This window comes from Sus scrofa, chromosome 1, assembly GCF_054392235.1.
Source record: "Sus scrofa isolate SSC_HxYL_T2T_F1_AM1 chromosome 1, Sscrofa_HxYL_maternal_Yorkshire_Landrace_v2.0, whole genome shotgun sequence".
In the NCBI taxonomy this organism is placed as follows: Eukaryota; Metazoa; Chordata; class Mammalia; order Artiodactyla; family Suidae; genus Sus; species Sus scrofa.
The window spans coordinates 225,308,512-225,320,699 of record NC_139383.1 but is presented as its reverse complement, the minus strand read 5'-3'; the positions used below and the strand labels follow the sequence as shown (position 1 = coordinate 225,320,699).

Below are 12,188 nucleotides of genomic sequence, written 5' to 3'. Positions count from 1 at the left end.
GCCCTAGTTTTCCCATGCTAGAGTTTGGGCAGTGCAGTAAGGAAGTAAGTCCCAGATTAGGAGTAAATGACAGGGAAGTAAAAACCAACTCAGATACTCAGATCCCTTTGTTTCTGGGAGAGAACTGAGTGTCTTATTAAATATCAACTACTGTGCTATTCTCTCCAGAAAATGATTGGTTGAATTAGGTGGGCAGGGAGTTAGAATTGCATAAAGCCAGAAAAACAGCTGTGTCTAGATGGAGACAGCCAGCTTCTAGCTCTTGCTGATTTATTTCTCTGACAATTTTTACTTAAGAGAACCATCCATAATGCATGGCTGCTGGACTGTATATAAGGCAAATCACCCAAACTGAACATTTCAAGCACCAGACATTGGCCTTTCCAATTCTAGAAAGCTGCATGATGTGCTACCTGTGATTTTTCTAACAGGAACATGAGAGGAAACGAAATATAGTTATCAAACCAAGAGATGTGAGAATGACTGATTTGCATTTTTAGTATGCCTTCATCATCCTTTCAATAAGAGTTATCATTCCTGTATCCTACAAACATTTGTTAAACATCTACTATGTGCGAAGCACAAGGTTAAGTATTCAGAGGGCAGCTAGACTACCAGAATCCTTGCGCTTCATGGAGCTTGCAGCCTAGTGGAATGAATAAACATATCACTGAAGAAATGAATATGTATTTTCAATCAGATGATAGTGCTATGAAGATAGAAAACAGTGGAAATCTGCTTAGAGGTGCCAGCAATCATTTAAATAGAATCTAGAAGATAAGGAGGAACCAGGCACATAAAGTGCCAAGAGCAGGCCACCCCATCAGAAGCATGGCAGAGGGAAAAGGCTTGGCTTGTCTAGAAACTAAAAGGAAGCCAGTGTGGTTAAAGCAAGGCTAGCAAGGGATTGTGGCATGAATGGGAAATTGGAGACAGAAGCAAGGGCTCGTTGGCCATGTACAGACTGAGGCTTTTATTGTAAGGTGTATATGAAATCATTTAAAGGTTTGATGCAGGGGAATGACATCAGATTTAGTTTCAAAAGATCGCTCTGGTTGCTTGGTGGAGGAAGTTTTGTGTAGAGAGGATACAAGAAGATTTGTAGCCGACTAGTAGGCATTTTAATATTCCAGACATGGGGAGATGGTGTGGTGGGGAGGCAGGAATGTGATGACAGTGCAGGTGGGGAGAAGTCGAAGTAGAACAGGGACACATACTGGAGAGAGAAGCAATTTGGGTGATGTGAGAAGCAACAAAGAGGGTATCAAGGATAACTTAAGTCATGAAGTGGTTAATGGAATGGGTGTGTGGTAGTCCCATTTACTGGGTTGGGAAAGATTCCAGAAGAAGCAGAAACACAATCCATCCTTTGTCTGGGCCCCCTGGAGAACTCTGTACATATCCTTGTTATGGAAACAAAGACACACTATGCTTTGGTTTATTGTCTACCCAACTACTTTCTCTGCCAGATTTTTTTCACCACTTTTTGTAAGAAACACAGGGTTGATAGCATAGCCTTTTAAGTTGAAGTGAACAGAGGTCAAATCTGTGCTCTATCTCTTATTTACTGTATGACCTGGGGAAGGTTACTTAACCTCCTAGAGCTGTGTATTTATGCTCTAATAATGCCTGTTTCAATGGTTGGTTGATGGATTAAATGTGATAAATTATATAATGTGATCAGTGCTTAGTATGGAATCAATGAATGTTAACTATTAGTTATATTTGGACTCTTTCATAGCCCTGGCCCATAATAGATACTAAGCAAATATTTATGGAATAAATGAATGGATAGGGTAGAGCCCATTTAGGAGCTCACTAAAAAAAATGAGTAAATGAAATCTGGATTGCGATCTTAAATCCATGATTAGCCAACAAATTACTATTGGTTTTAACTTACCTGGGTTGAACCCAAACTCAGTTTCCTCATCGGTAAAATGAAGCAGAGATGTATGTATGTTAGACTACATGGTTTCTTAAAAAGCTTCTAAATTTAAACTTTCCATAACATACTTAGCTCTTTGTTTTAATATACCTTTTTAATCAACTGTCAAAGAGTACTGGATAATTCATTAAATGCTTATTTACTTTCTCAGGTGATATTTTTAATACCTTCAAGATAGATTATAGGCCAGATGATATGATTCTTGGTTAACAGATGAGAAAGTTGCTGTTAAATGACATGTCCATGGTCAGTACACGATTTCCTACCTCATGACACAGATTATAATTTTTCCATGATCTCTCACTGCTTGCCAGACTAGGCAGTAGTCCTTGTATGCAAACAAGAAGAGTTCATTTATAACAGCCATACTATTTTTTAAAATAACCACTTAAAAATGTTGGGTCATCCTAGGCTTCATAGTAATTCTATAAAAAAATTCAAATGGAATTTCAGAGAAATCCAAGAGACAAGACCTCCAGTGTGCACTTACTCACACATGATTCATGGCTCTATCACGGTGTCCAGTGGAAATATCATGTGAGTCTCATATGTATTTTAAAATTTTCTAGTAGCCACATTAAAAATGTAAAAAGAAACAGACAAAATTAATTGTATTACCATATTTTATTTAATGCTGTTCTTCGAAACTATTTCAATATATAACCAATTTAAATATTTTTTAGATATTTTACCATTTCTTTTTCATTCTGCATCCTCTAAATTGAAAAATCCAGTGTATATTTTATACTTATAGCACATTTCAAGTCAGTCTGGCCATATTTCAAATACTCAGTAGTCGCATGTGGCTCTTGGCTACTGTGTCGGACAGTGTAGGTTAAACAACTAGCACAATCACCTAGTCACAAGTCAAACCCTGAAATGGTTTCATACTAACCTTACAGTAAAAGCCAACCACTCCCTGCTTTTCTCTCCTCCTCCCAATTCATGTCTCTTCCCGTTGCTCACTTGGTATTTCCCTGAGAACTAATACTCAGATCATAGAATGGTGTCAGACAGAATGGTTGGGTTTGGGTTGTGTGGTACATCAGTTAATACAGATGTGTGTGTGTGTGTGTGTGTGTGTGTTTTAGAGACCAATCCAGTTACTCAAACTTTGTTTTTCACTTGAAATGGATTATATTAGACCATTCTATCTTAAGTTACCTGAAAAAGACTTTAATTCAGGAAATCTCCAGAAAACTAGGGCCAGAAACACTATGTGTAGTAATTCTTAATATATGTACCTCTTTACAAAAAGGCTCATAAACACATTCATGTATATATGTGTGTATGTACATAGGAAACATCTGAAAAAATTTCAAGAAATTGGTCTCAATACTGACTTTGGAGAAAAAGACAAATATGATGGATCAGAAGAGAAAATAAGTTATTATTTTTATATATTTTATAGTGTTTGAATTTTTACTGGAATTTCAACAAAAAATGATAAAAATTGCTTTTTCAAGCAAATTATTACAATACAATAAAATTATACTTTGGTAAAAATAACTACCAAACAAAAAGATAACATGCATAAGAGAAGAAGAAAATTCCATTGGTCTTTTGCTTTTTATTTTTCTCAGTAGGGCCCTTTCTTCAGCCAGAAAGTTAGAAATTGCCATGGCATGTTATCCAAGATTATAATCAATGTATAAATCCAAGAAGGGTTCAACCATATCACTGCAACATAGGAGGCAGGCACAGTCTGTCGAAAAGTTCCTGTGAATTTGATGGGATTTGTAGCCCTACATCACCCATGGGCTCAGGCTGTCAAGCAACCAGAAAAAATCAATAAAGGCTCCTTACTTGTGCTCAGAATCGCAGGGCATGTTTGATGTGTTACCAGCCACCTGGCCTAAACCATATTCTGGAAGATTGTGATCATGTCATTGCCCTGTTCTAGATCGATCAAATCCTTTCTTTTTGGAGGCAATATACTTTGTGTTAATATTTATTTCCCAAAGTGAATAAGAATTGCTCTCTAAAAAAAATATAGTGAAATTTTACACTCACTGCCCTTACAGTGAGAGAATAACAATCAGCCTTATCATGTTAATGGCTCAGAGGAGTCCTGTAATAAAGAAATCTTTTTAATTTTTTTTAAATTGTATTAATATATAGTTGATTTACAATGTTGTGCCAATTTCTGCTGAAGAGATAGATAAACAGATAGATAGATAAAAAGATAGATTCCCTTTCTTATATTATCTTCCCTCACAGTTTATCCCAAAAGACTGGATATAGTTTGCTGTGTTGTACGGTAGGACCTAATTGCTTATGTAATAGTTTGCATCTACTAACTCCAAACTCCCAGTCCATGCCACTCCTTTCCCCCTCCCCCTTGGCAATCACAAGTCTGTTCTTTATGACTGTCACTCTGTTCTTGATGTTATTTAAACAAGCATTTGCCAAGCTAGTGTTATCAAGCAACTCCTAGTTTCTTTGGTACATGCTTAGTTGATACACCTGAGCGTACTTTGGAAATGTTGTGTGGTCCTAAGTGGGCCTCACTTATTTTTTATGTGATCTTGGGCAAGAGGCTTGATTTTCTTAAGTTTTCCTTATAAAATGGGGATATTAATATATGAGAACTAAATTCATTTAATGAAATAATTTATGAAGGGAGAATCTTCATAATGGCACATGTAGAAGAGGCACATAGGGGCTCAACCAATATTAATTTATTCTTTTCTGCTCTCCTGCCATTACTTGCTCCCCTGTAATTAGGTAAACTCTCAGAGAAAGAATGTGATCTATAGAGAATATTATAGCTACAGCATAACAACTAGGAAATTAGAAACTTATGGCACACATTTATGATAAAGCTAAGACATGAAGGGTTGTAGATGAAATGGAAAATAAGAGTGACCTAAAAAATGTGAACCACTCCTACAAGTGTTTCTTTGATCAGGTTTTCAGATCTACTTAAGGGGCAAATATGACACTCAACTCCAAGAGGAAACCAACTCCCATGATTACGGCATTTGTTCCTTAGATGTTAATTTTCAACTTGGGGTTTATATTCAAACTTATTGTTCATGACACATCAACATGGGAGCTCTGTCTATACCAAGGGACAGTTCTTAGGAGGATAACTATTTATTTATTTAACACATTCCCCCAGGGCCCTACACACTGAATTTTATAGGAACAACACAGCCTATATTTTAGGCTAGACAATCCTAAATTTACTTCTCCAACTTGGTTAAAGTCTATCCAATTCTTTTCATAGGATACAGACATGGATATCTATAATTTTATATATATATAAAATTAATTATATATATACATAATATATATGTGTGTATGAGAGAGAGAGATAGGATGCAGACAAACTCAATTTTATGTGTATGTGTGAATAACCATTAGATGTGATAAACATTATAACTTAAATCATGGTTATTTAGTTTTGTAGCATCATTTTTGTGTTCATAGCTATACAAACTTATTTATCTGGCATCATAAGGGAATGAGGTATTTATTATTGTCAAAAATTAATGTTGCTATTTCTTAAGAAGGGACAAAATTTTATTAAAATGTTTTCAAATTATTTCTAAAGTACATGTGTCTCTAATAGAATAAAATGATCATATTGCAAATATTGTAAATTGGGATGAAAACAAGGGGAGATGGGCAGAAGGCATACTATTGGAAGAATTCTATAGAGCAGCATTATTCTAAATTGTAATTGGGAAGTCAATTTGGAGAGTCTCTAACAATAATGAAATAGAATGAGATAGAATGGAATAGAAAAAAATGGAGAATATCACACATTATATGATTAAGGACTTTCCTATGAAGTTCTATTTGTTAGATGTTTGTGTATATATGTGTGTGTGTGTTTATGGGTGTGCCCTTGGATGCAATGTAAAATATATTCCTTATGGTGGGTCACAGTCAAAGATGTTTGAAAGTCATTAGTATAGAAGTCAAGCTGTGCTGGGGCAGCATATGAGTGTGTTCACCACAATGCAGAATCCAATCCTCACCCTTGCAAGTAAGAACTACAGTTTTCTTTGCTTATTGATCCTTAACTTAATCCTGTTTCCAGAAGGAAAAAAAAAAATGTCTAAACTCAGGCCCAGATTGAGGATTGTATGAATCAGAATTGGTATCTTTCTGGTGGGCCAGCCACAGTGGGCTTTGAAATTGGACCACCATGTTTCATATCTTGCCTCTACCACTGACTAGTAGTGTGACCTTGGACAAGATGCTTAACCTATTTAACCTTTGGATTCTTTACCTATAAAATAGAGATAATAATATTTCATTTTTTCAAGTGTTATTGTGAGAGATAAATGAGATCATTTATTAAATTTTTAATATAAAGTCTTCACATGGTGAACTATGTTAACTATGATGAAAATTACTTTGACTTCTACATCCAATTGTAATAGGAACACTGGTCCTTAGTGTGTATGTGGTAGAGGAAGGGATGATGATCATACTAATGATAGGAAACATCAGAAAATATACCAACAAACCACTTCCTGTGGCACTTACCATGTTATTTTGCCATTGTCTTTTGATCATCTGTCTCCTGTCTTCAAACATTGTGATCTTCAGGAGTAAGGCAGACAGCATATAGATACTGGAAAAAGAAAATACAGGCTAAAATTTGAGAATTTAATCTCTTAGGTCAAATAGTCTGTCCATGAAATGTATGAAATCAAAGGATCAGTGAAAAGCCACCTATATGTTCATTCTGCTTGAAATAGTTTGAAGAAATAAGTACATATGCTCTTGGACAATTGTCTTCAGAAGAGACGTACATTCTTTCCCATTGCCTATTGCAAGTTGGACTTTGACAGCCAGGGATATCCCTGTTAAAACTAACCTCAGAAAATAAAATATACTTCCTCTCATGCTGACAAAAGTTAAGTCCAATTAATCTTCACTTTCTAAAAATTATCTCTATTAAAAATAAAGACCATTGGTTTATTTGTTATTGTCATTATAGAAAGTGGATCAAACAAGATGTTGCTGTGATTTATGTCAAAGAGTATTCTAACTATGTTTTCCTCTAGGAGTTTTATAGTATCTGGCCTTACATTTACATCTTTAATCCATTTCAGATTTGTTTTTGTGTATTATGTTAAAGAATGTTCTAATTTCATTTTTTTACATGTATACTTGTAGTTGTCCAGTTTTCTCAGCACCACTCCTTGAAGAGACTGTCTTTCCTCCACTGTGTGTTCTTGCCTCCTTTGTCATAGATTAGTTGACCATAGGGTGCTTGGGTTTATTTCTGGGATTTCTGTCCTGTTCCATTGATCTATATTTCTGTTTTGTGCCATTACCATATTGTTTTGATGACTATAGCTTTGTAGTACAGTCTGAGGTCAGGGATCCTGATTCCTCCAGTTGCATTTTTCTTCAGTATTGCTTTAGCTATTCAGGATCTTTTGTGCTTCCATACAAATTTTAAAATATTTTTTTATGGTTCTGTGAAGTATGTCCTTTGTAATTTGATAGGGATTGCATTGAATTTGTAGATTGCCTTGGGTAGTATAGCCATTTTGACAATACTGATTCTTCCAATCCAAGAGCATGGTATATCTTTCCATCTGTCTGTGTTGTCTTTGACTTCTTTCATTAGCATCTTATGGTTTTCTGAGTACAGGTCTTTTGTCTTTTTATATAGGGTATCTTATTCTTTTTGATGTGATGGTAAATGGGATTTTTTTCCCTAATTTCTCTAATCTTTCATTGTTAGTTTATAGAAATGCAAGTGATTTCTCTATATTAAAGTTGCATATCCTGCAACTTTACCAACATGGATGCAACTAGAGAATCTCATACTAAGTAAAGTAAGTCAGAAAGAGAAAGACAAACACCATATGATATCACTTACATGTGGAATTAAAAATATGGCATAAATAAATCTATACACAAAACAGAAACAGACTCATAGATATAGACAATAGACTTGTGTTTGACAAGGGGGATGAGGGAGGGAGTGGGATAGATGGGGAGTTTGAGCTTGGTAGATGTAAACTACTACATTTAGAATGGATAAGCAACGAGGTCCTACTGTACAGCACAGGGAACTAGATCCAATCTTTGTGATATAACATGATAGGAAATAGTATGAAGAAAAAGAATGTATATATGCGTATGACTGTACAGCAGAAATTAGCACTATACTGTATAGCAGAAATTGGCACAACGTTGTAAATCAACTATAATTTAATAAAAAAGTAAAAATAAAGACCATTATATGCTCACTTTTAATCATTTCTCCCATTTTATTATTTTAACTTTTCCATATTGAGCTACTTTTCTTCAACTTTATTAAGTTATGGCTTCTTTCTTAATTAATACCAAAAAATGTTAAAGCAGAAGTGATTTTAGAAACCTTATAGTAAAACCACCATCTTTTATAGAGGAAAAAAGATAAGACTCAGAGAAAAGAAAAAATGATTGCCTAGATTATACAGCTAGCTGTCGGTAAAACTTAAACCAAATTCATGTTTTTGAATACACAATTCAGAGTTACTCCTCCTTTTCTCATCTACTTTTATTTCAGGAGTATGGTAGTTCAAAAAACTAGAGACATTACTTTAGACCATTATTTCTATGAAATTTCTGCTTTCTGAAGGCACCACATTGCCTTGCTCTCTAGGCAGAACCATTGGGTGCTTCAAGTTTCCCTGGAGTTTTCCCATATGAACAGCAGTGTCCCAGTGCCTTTTTCTGTTTGTTGTTTGTCCTGCTGGTTCATTTTGATTTCAGCATCATGTTTTGTGCCTTTCACATGGTTCTACTCTAGCAAGCAGGGTTCTTCTTTTAACACTCTGCAAATAAGAAAAATGTAGGAATTACCCTAGGGAGATTGTGCTGGGCAAGGGTGAGTTGTAATGGCAGAATCAACTTCAGCTGTTGAAAATGCAGCTAGATGGAGAATGTTAGGTCACAGACAGTGCACAATGGCACAAATACATACACTTGCACACAGACACATTCTCATTGTAGTGCGGGGTAGTGGCTCTCCTGTGGCAGGCATTGTGTGTGCAGAGGACAGCTGAAACAGGTTAGTATGTGTGGCTGGAACAGAAAAGTGTGGAGACTATGAGGATGGTAGCTGGGTTCCGAAATTTGTTTTGTTTTGTCTTTTTAGGGCCATACCTGGCTTATGGAGGTAGTTCCCAGGCTAGGGGTCGAATTGGGGGCCACAGACACAGCCATGTAGGATCCAAGCTGTATCTACAACCTACACCACAGCTCAAGACAATGCTGGATCCTTAACCCACTGAGTAAGGCCAGGGATCAAACCTGTGTCCTCATGGATAATAGTCGGATTCATTACTGCTTAGTCATGACAGGAACTCCCCCCAATTTGTTTTTAATACCTGTTAAGGCAAATGTTTAGAAAGTGAAGTGACTGAGAGTATAGCAGAGGTAAGAAGAAGAAACAAAAAACAAAAACAAAACAAAATGAAAGAAAGGGCAGCAGAGGATTGAGAGTAGACAAGGAAGCAGATCCTCTTGAGGATAGTCACCTCTGTTATAAGCATATATACATACATATAATCTTTTCTCTCTCCTCTGTTTATTTCATTTTTCTTTCTACCCTCTTTTTAAAAATCCATATTTATTTCTGATATTAATCTATTGGGTGTTTATCAATTTAAGCCTTATTGAGTATTGTTATATGGGAGACACTTTACTTCTACCTCAAAACCTTGTAAAAACAACAAAATATGTCATAGCCTCCATACGACATCACAGGAAATGGAGACATTTGCTGTCAGTGTATTTTCTGTAAGGTTTCAACATATGGACTTGCCAATATTCAACTTTTTTCAAACTATAAAAATGATAGCATCATACTATTTTCATTTTACTTGTCCAGAGTTAGTGGGAAAGAGATAGCATATGAAGAGGCTGCTTCGTGAGGAGCCAATTAAGTTGACTTTTATTGACTTCCTTCCAGAATATGTTGTGTAGAAGGTAGCATAGGACTTTGCTATCTAATGGGCTTCAGGTCCAATCCAGGTGCTTCCACTGTTTTCTTTATGGTCTTCAGCTCTAAAGCTTCTCTAAACGTTAATTTGTTCACTTATAAAATGGGGATAGCAATAACAAATTCTCCCCTAACTTAGTGGAGTAAAAAAAAAAACCACACAAACATTTACTATTTCATAGTTTCTGTGGGTCACAATTTGGGGAACTACTTAGCTGGATGCTCTGGTTCAGGATCTCTCATGAGGTTGCACCCAAGATGTTGGCCAGACCTTCAATACTCTTGAGGATAGACTGAGGCTAGAGGATCTATTCACTTGCTTGGGTAATAAGTTGGTGCTAGCTTTAGCAGGAGGTCTTAGTTCTCTGCCATGTAGATTTCCGCATAGGGCTGGGTAAGTGTCCTCATAATGTGACAGCTAGCTTCCTACAGAGTGAGTAATCTGAGAAAGAACAATGTATTTTTTGACATAGCTTCAGAAGTCATGGGTCATCTTTTCTCCAATATCCTATTGGTTACATCGTTCAACCCTATTCAGTATGACAGCTACATAAGTATGAATACAAAGGGGAAAGTGTCACTACAAGCCATCTTGATGACTGGTTACCACACCAACTAAGCTAATGTATGTAAGTACTTAGTTTGGCATGTATCAAGCACATTTTGAGCCCTAATTAAATGTTAATTATTATTATCATTATTAATTTGTTGAAAGTAATTTGAAAGTTGTCATAATCTTTGCTCAAAATTTTGGAAATTGCAAAAAAAAAAAAAAAAGAACAGAGGAGATATTTTAAACACATAGAAACACACTGCTTCTTACTTGTTTCTACCTTTTACACCCAGAACAGTGCATATAAAATAAAACATGCAGTGAAATTTGTCAAAATAAAATAAAATATCAGAATCTGTGTAGCCCTCATAGGTAACTATATAGCTATTTGATAAAAAGTTTTATTAACTATAGACTTTAGGTATTCTACAGTGTAATCTCACATCTAGTTTACATGATTCTTTTGCAGTTATAAATAAATAAGAATGAGATTGAGTAAATTCAATTCAATATGGTAAACGCTCTTCAGTGTTCTATAACTTCATAAATTCTTCCTGCTCTAAATACAATTGATGTTTGATTTAAAGGATATCTTTTGATTTTAAGGGAAATAAATTAAGTCTATTTTAAAGAAGACAGAGAATGTTAAAAAATTCACACAGTTGTCCAGATGTGGAAGAGTGTGTGAGCATAGCCAGATCCAGGGATTCAAATGATATCATCCTGCCATTTCCTGTCTTGCTGAGTTTTCTCCCATGTGGTGAGCAATATGATCAACAGCATCTCCACACCACCACCTTTATAGCATAGCAGTAGAATAGGAAGGACATCTTTTCTGCCCAGCACCCATCCATCAGTTCCAATCACATGCTCATTCTTGAGCCAATCATTATAGTTAGGGAGATGAGCATTCTGACTGGCAAACTTGATTGATGCAGCTACCTGAGATGACAGTGATGAGGGGTTGGTAAGTGCTAGTCATTGGAGTTGGAGTTAGGAGGCACTGTAATTTTTATTTCCACTAGGTCAGCAAAGGACCAGAAGAAAGTGGTGGGGAAGTGTGTAGAGAAAGGGAAAATTATAGCTACTGTAATCTACTACAAATAGGTAGAATTTATGATAATGTAATCTGTAAAATGAATTAAAAGAAAGGTGTAGAAGAGCGATGTTTCCTAATTATACATGGGGGACCTCAGAGATATTGTGGGTTCAATTCCAGACTACTGCAAAAAGCGAGACATACAAATTTTTTGGTTTCCCAATGCACGTAAAAGTTATGTTTACACTATACTGTAGTCTATTAAGTGTGCAATAGCATTAGGTCTTAAAAAATGTACATACCTTAAGTAAAACATACTTTATTGCTAAAAAAATTCTATATTCCATCTGAGCATTCCTAGAATCAAAATCTTTCTGCAATAGTAGCATCCAGGATCACTAATTACAGATCACCATAGCAAATATAATAATGATAATGAAACAGTTTGAAATACTAGAAGAATTAGCAAAATGTGACACAGAGAACAAAGTGAGTGGTGATGATAGATGTGTGTGATATAGGGTTGCCACAACTTTTACTTTGTAAAAAAAATCCAGTATCTGTGAAGCATAATTTTAAAAGATGTGCAATGAAACAAAGTATTCCCGTATAGGATATATTATTTCAGATTTTATAAAGGAAGAAAATGCAAGGTGTGCATATTCTATGGCTAGATTAAAATGTA

The 12,188-nt window shown here is 35.5% G+C and overlaps 1 long non-coding RNA gene across 1 annotated transcript in view; it reads left to right on the top strand.

The window, feature by feature from the left end:
* LOC110255532 (uncharacterized) overlaps window positions 1-11,837 on the top strand; it is a 450,230-nt gene extending 438,393 nt beyond the window's left edge. The window contains exon 10 of the long non-coding RNA XR_014822317.1: window positions 11,052-11,837. This is a non-coding gene — a long non-coding RNA (uncharacterized LOC110255532). The remainder of the gene's footprint in view (window positions 1-11,051) is intronic.
* Window positions 11,838-12,188: the final 351 nt, after the last annotated feature.